The following is a 6,379-nucleotide window of genomic DNA, read 5'->3' as shown; positions in this document are numbered from 1 at the left end:
TTCCACTCCAGAGCTCCAGAGTGAAAGGTGTGCCTTAAAGAGGTGAAAAGGAAATCAATTTTCCCCAGAAGCCCCAGTACAGGCTTGTTGTGAGGATCAAAAAAGCAGGAGGGTATGTCCTGAGGTCCCCAGATGCATGCGTGATGCTGCTACTACAGGGGTCAGCTGTGCAGAGCACCCCCACCCCCACCATTTCCATTCGCACCCTTTGGGTTCTATAGAGCTCCACTCCTATCACCTCTCAGTCTTTTGGCTAAGATCAAATGTAGTATGTTTTTACCAGCTTAACATCTGATACATCCTCTATCTGAGGACAATATATTAAATCGGTTTTTTGAGCAGAGAGATGGAAAAGGAGCTTGCTCCATCCACTCCTATGCATCAACTTGGTATTGCAGGACCTCCAGGAATGGTGCATCACCAGGGGGCAAGAGAGAGTTCCACTCCCAGAGAGAGGGGTGAGGGGATGAGATGGTGTGAGTAGCAGACTTGGGTGCCAGTGAACAAACAAGGAAGAGGAGGCAACAGGTGGGAGGCTGGCAGGAGGTGGACAGGAAGGCAGGCTGCCTGGAGATGGGCCACTCCCTTGTGAGTGTCCCTGTGCTTTGCTTACAGAAGCTCTACTCATTTGGGGCATGGTATTGGCTCTGCACATCCTCATGGGTCAGTGTATCTGCACGTGTGGTATCTCTCTACTCTGTGACAATGCTTGGTGACCATGTGGCTGAGGATATCTGTGTGAAGAACAAGAAACTAGGGGGTTGCCCACAGGGCACTTGGGTCTTTGGTTTGATGAGCACAGTGTTTAAAACAAACATGAAATTGAATACCTTTAGGAAAACGTGTGCTTCTCAGGTGCAGCCATAGACCCTTCCACTCTATTGCATTTCACTACTTGGGTCACTTATATAATCTGCCTAGCACTAAAGTCTTGACTCTGATCTCTTGAAGAAAAGGAGATAGGCCCCTATTTGCCCATCAGTTGGCTTCTGAATCATTAGCTTCCCTCAGAGATAATGGCTGGGGTCCAGCCACCAGCTTCTCTGGGACTAAAGGGTACTGGAAGCCACTTTTTTTTCTTGAGTCAAAGACATCTGTGCAAGGGAAGCAAACAAGTCCCAACCTTCTACGAGAGAGGGGTCCAAGATCATACTGTGATACTAGACTCCAGGTTGCCTCCGTGGGACTCCAAAACCTCTATTTTGAACACTGCCTCTTGCCTTCATCAAGTGAGTTTGAGTTGAGGCTGATATATGAGAGCTAGAAGGAGAACAAGCCCGCAGACCCTGAGGGACACACTTGTTTCCAACTGGGGTGTCCTAGACATGGGCCTCTGCCAGAGGATGGAAAGGGATTTGGCCTGACATGCTGCTGGGATGGGCGTTGGGTAGACTGCTTGCTCAGTCCATTGTGTAGCCTCTCAGGTAGGCAGAGCCTTCCTTCCTGCCCAGCGTCATATCACCACCCTGCCCCATCCCCCATCTCCCTGGGAGAAAAGGAAGTTTGGAGGCCCAAAGGAGGATCGATTCTATTTTGTTTTGGAAGCTTGGAAGAGTAGCTGGAAACATATGGGGGTTGGTTTGAGGCTGGGAACAGGGCTGGCTCTTAGTACCTGCTTCATCCTTACAATCAGCTTTCCAGAACTTCAGTGGAGCTTATAGGGTCAGGCTCTACCACAGGGGACCCATACTGAGATCATATCTATCCCTGGGATGCCCCCACACAGGCAGCAGCTTCTAAGACATGAATCTTGATATAAGCCTTTTATTTGGCTTCTAAGAAGCTTAGGATGGCAATGGGAATGTAAGAAAGGGTGAACTTTGTAAGGGAGCTGCTGTTTACTGAGTGTTAGATTTTGGGTTTTTTTTTTTTAAGTTTCTTTGGTCATTTATTTTGTGTCAGACAGTGAACTGAGCCTTTTACTTACTTTATTTCATTAAATGTTTATAACCATCTGGTGAGGTAGGTGGTATTATCTCCTATTGCTCAGATAAGGAGATTGACAATCTAAGAGGTTAAAAACCAGTCCAAAACAACACAGCTATTAACTGGGGAATCTAGCTGTTTCCACTCAAGGGCACTCCTTTCCTCAATCAATACAGAACCTGAGGTCAATGGGCAAGGTGGGGGTAGGGTAGGGTTACCAGATTTAGCAAATAAAAATACAGGATGCCCAATTAAATTTGAATTTCAGACAAACAGCAAATAGTTAAGTATAAGTATATCCCAAATAGTGCATGGGATATACTTACACTAAAAATTTATTGTCTGTCTGAAGTTCAAATTTAATCAGGTGTCCTGTATTTTATCTGGCACTTCTTGGCGGGAAGTGGGGTGACAGCCTGGCGCAGCTCTGCCCCCGTTTCCTAAGAAAGTCCTGAGGGGTACAGGCCTCAAGTAAGGGATGGTCTGAGCTCAATTAGATTGTGCAGGCTGTGCTGACAGCCCTTTTCTCCCTTCCTGAGTGTGGCTAGGAAGAGGCAGGGCTTGGAGTCTGGGCTACCCTGTCCAGCCTCCCAGGCTCTGTGCTGAGGACGTCAGAGATCACACCCATTTACCAATCAAAAGGGATTTTTCATCCCAGTACTAGGCTGCTCAACACACCAAGCAAACCACAAGTGGTGCACCAGCACAGCAGGGATCTCCGAAAAAGAAATGAAAAATTAAAGAAAAAAATCAAGACATTTGGCTAGGCGCGATGGCTCACGCCTGTAATTTGAACACTTTGGGAGGCTGAGGCGAGCGGATCATCTGAGGTCAGGAGATCCGTCTCTACTAAAAATACGAAATTAGCCGGGTGTGGTGGCGTACGCCATTAATCTCAGCTAATCAGGAGGCTGAGGCAGGAGAATCACTTGAACCCGGGAGGCGGAGGTTGCAGTGAGCTGAGATCTATTACATTCCAGCCTGGGCAAAAAGAGCGAAACTCCATCACAAAAAAAAAGGAAAAAAAAAGCGTCAAGCTGTCCGCCTGGGAAAGAATGAAACCTTCCTGGCATTCATTGTACGACTGAGCACTGAATTAGACCGTGCGGATGAGGGTGGAGTCAATCGGGTCAAGGTTTAGAAAGATCTAGCCCAGGCCGGGCGCTGTGGCTCACGCTTGTAATCCCAGCACTTTGGGAAGCCGAGGCGGGCGGATCACGAGGTCAGGAGATCGAGACCACGGTGAAACCCCGTCTCTACTAAAAATACAAAAAACTAGCCGGGCGTGGTGGTGGGCACCTGTAGTCCCAGCTACTCAGGCAGGAGAATGGCGTGAACCCGGGAGGCGGAGCTTGCAGTGAGCCGAGATTACGCCACTGCACTCCAGCCTGGGCGACAGAGCGAGACTCCGTCTCAAAAAAAAAATAAATAAATAAAATAAAAAAAGAAAGGTCTAGCCCAGCCCTGCCTTTGGGGCACCAGCTTCTCTTTTCCCTTCCGGGGAGCCTAACTCTGGGCGGGCCTGAGAGGGGGCAGATGGTGGGAGGGGCTCCTTCTGACCCCTAAGTCCCCAAGCTCTCCAGCCCCCCGCTGCCCCACCCGCCTCAGGCCTCGGGCTGGGCTCGGGCCCCAGGCGCTGTCCCGGCTCCATCTCTGGTTCCTGGCCTCCGTCCTCCGCAGCTGAGCCCCGCTCGGCTCCACGCCAGGCTCTATCTCCTGCTCCATCGCTGGCTCCCGATCCGGCTCCCGTTCCCACTCCCGGCCCGGTGTGCTCAGCTTGCTCGGGGCGTCTCCCTACCGAAGAATTATGTTGCATAAAGCAGCCGCCACCATCTTGAACTGGCAGTGAACTTTGCTTTCTACATATAAATACAGATAGCAATCACACCCCAATCAGCGCAGAGGCTTCAGGGCATCATCTCAGCAACTCTAACTTTCCCATTACGATAATGTGATTTTCACTCAGTATATAATATCACCAGCCATGAATAAAGCAACTGGCTCTTTCTGTCTCTCTCTTCCCTCCCCCCTTTCTCTGCCTCTCTCCCACCCACCTCAGTCTTTTCCTCCTTCACACCCTCCTTTTCTGTCTCTCTGCAACCCCTCCTGGTGATCTCTGAGTCTCTGAGCACCTCTGCCTTCCTCTCCCACTGCCTCTTTCTCCCCCTCATCCTCTGGGACTCACATTCCCTAAATACTAATGGCAGGGATTTGCTGTGCCCCATGGCTCAGTTAAGTTCTGCTCCCCAGCTCTGCCATCATCTGCCTTTGCCTGAAGGTGAGAAACTGCGGAGTGGGGGTGGGGTGGCCAGCTAGGCTTTCCGGGTGGGTGAGGAGCAGGGAGGGGACTCTGCTCCTTCGCTTCTCTCTCCCTCTTTCCTTAGGTACCAGGATAGCTCTCTGCAAGGATTCCCACCAGGAATGCCAAAGCCAGAGGCTTAGGGACCAAAGGACTCAGAAGGGAGATCTGAAAAATTCCTGCTTAGGGGTGGGTCCTGGAGGCTCTGATTTTTCTGGGTATTGAGGGACCCAAACTCAACCAGATTCCAAATGCCAGACGATTGGGAGTAGATACAGCTGGTGAGAGGGTGCTCTGGAGATGCCTGCAGAGAAGAGAGGAAACTGGCCCAGCCTCCTAGGTACACTTCTGAGTACGGCTGTGTCCTGAGCCTGACGGCAGTCCAGGCTGGAGCTGCCTTTGCCAGGACATGTGATAAAGGCCCGCAGATCCTTGATCAAGGTGTCAGCCACTTTGTCGGAGCTCCTGGAAAGGGCTTCTCTTTCCTTCATGGACATTCTCCAGGTTGGTAGTTGTTCTGGCGGGGGAATTTTCTGTGCCTCTGGTCACTCATGTATCTATCCCCCCGAGTTTGTATGCCAGTTCTTTTAAACTAGCATTGGGATCGTGGACAGTGCTCTTAACTTCTCTAAGCCTTAGTGTCCTCATCTATAAAACGGGCATAATAATATACCTACTGAATAAAATAATGTATGTCAAGTGCTTCACACAGTGCTCAGCACATTGTTAAATGTTCAATAAATGTTAGCAATTATTACTATCAGCAATTATTGAATAATCATCTGCTATGTCTGTGACACAGGGCACCATGGAGGTTAGGAGCCTGGGGTTTGGAGACAGATGATCTGAGTTTGAATCCTGACTTAACATTTACTAACTTTGTGGTCTTGGAAAAGTCACAGCCTCTCTGAGACGCAGTTTCCTCATCTGTAACAGGAATAATAATAGTCCCTACTTCATAGGGTTGTTGTGAGGGTTACTCAGGCTCATCTAGTGCTTGGCACAGTGTTGATATGTGACAAGAGCTCTCAAATATTCCCAATTAAGGGTCACTGTGGATCCAGCCATGAGTAAGGCCAACACTGTCCTGGCTGTCCTGTAGACCACACTCTCTCTGTGGGTTATTGTCTGGGCCCCTGACTTTTTCTAAGGCAAGTGTCCATTAATGGCCTTGTCTTTTCACTCCTGTGGAGGATGAGGACTTGCTCCAATTTCCCTGGCTATAAGAACTGCACCTTTTCAGTTGCCCTGCTTTCTGAGGTTGGAGCTAGGACTCCTGCCCAGCCCCTTTCCTGGATGAGGAGAGAAGGTGACCCTTGAATGTGCTCTCTTAGGCAGGGGAGACAAATTAGAATCAGACATTCTCATTCTGTCCATTTCTGTAGCTCTAAGTGTTTGGGGGTCAGTTTGCTTGCTCGCTTTTAGTTTCTCTTGGTTTCTCTCTGAAGGCTCCTTTGGAGCCATTCCAAGCTGATTTCACGTGAAAGAGGGGAAAGAAGACTCTACTCACCTCAGCTGAGCCAGGAGGGGCCTCGGGAGTCTGGCAGTGAGAGCTCCCAGCTCTGGGCCCTAGAGAGCCAGTATCACTGAGGCAGACTCAGGGAGGAAGCTAGGGGTAGAGTGTCTGGCTAGTGGCAGGTTTGGGTCTCTTCCTTAGTAATTAGCCTCTCTCCCCTGGCTCCAAGAGGAAAGAAGCTACCCTTCAAAATCCAGAGCCATAAGCCAACACTTTTTTTTTTTTTCGATGGTTCTCGCTCTGTCACCCAGCCTGGAGTACAGCGGTACCATCTCGGCTCACTGCAACCTCCACTTCCCAGGTTCAAGTGATTCTCCTGCCTCAGCTTCCCGAGTAGCTGGGACTACAGGTTTGTGCCACCGTGCCCAGCTAATTTTTGTATTTTTGGTAGAGACCATGTTTCGCCATGCTGGCCAGGCTGGTCTCGAACTCCTGACCTCAGGTGATCCACCCACCTGGGCCCCCAAAGGTGCTGGGATTACAGGCGTGAGCCACCGTGCCCAGCCAACCAACACATTATTAACCAAGTGCTGTAGCTAAGGGAACTGAACCACCTGTAAACTCATAGGGATTTCCTCCCTATGCCTAACTCCACTGCTCACAGACAGGGTCCATGCCTTCCAGGTGATCATTGCCCA

General features: G+C 50.0%; 1 non-coding gene across 1 annotated transcript; it reads left to right on the top strand.

Annotated features, from left to right (window-relative positions):
• Window positions 1-233: 233 nt before the first annotated feature.
• Window positions 234-423, top strand: LOC115834608. The gene has a single exon (XR_004029540.1). It is a non-coding gene; the product is annotated as a U2 spliceosomal RNA (small nuclear RNA).
• The last annotated feature ends 5,956 nt before the right edge of the window (window positions 424-6,379 follow it).

The sequence above is a fragment of the Nomascus leucogenys genome, chromosome 3, assembly GCF_006542625.1.
Source record: "Nomascus leucogenys isolate Asia chromosome 3, Asia_NLE_v1, whole genome shotgun sequence".
NCBI classification, from domain to species: domain Eukaryota; kingdom Metazoa; phylum Chordata; class Mammalia; order Primates; family Hylobatidae; genus Nomascus; species Nomascus leucogenys.
Note: the sequence above shows the minus strand (reverse complement) of the source record. Positions and strands in the feature narration are given on the sequence as shown.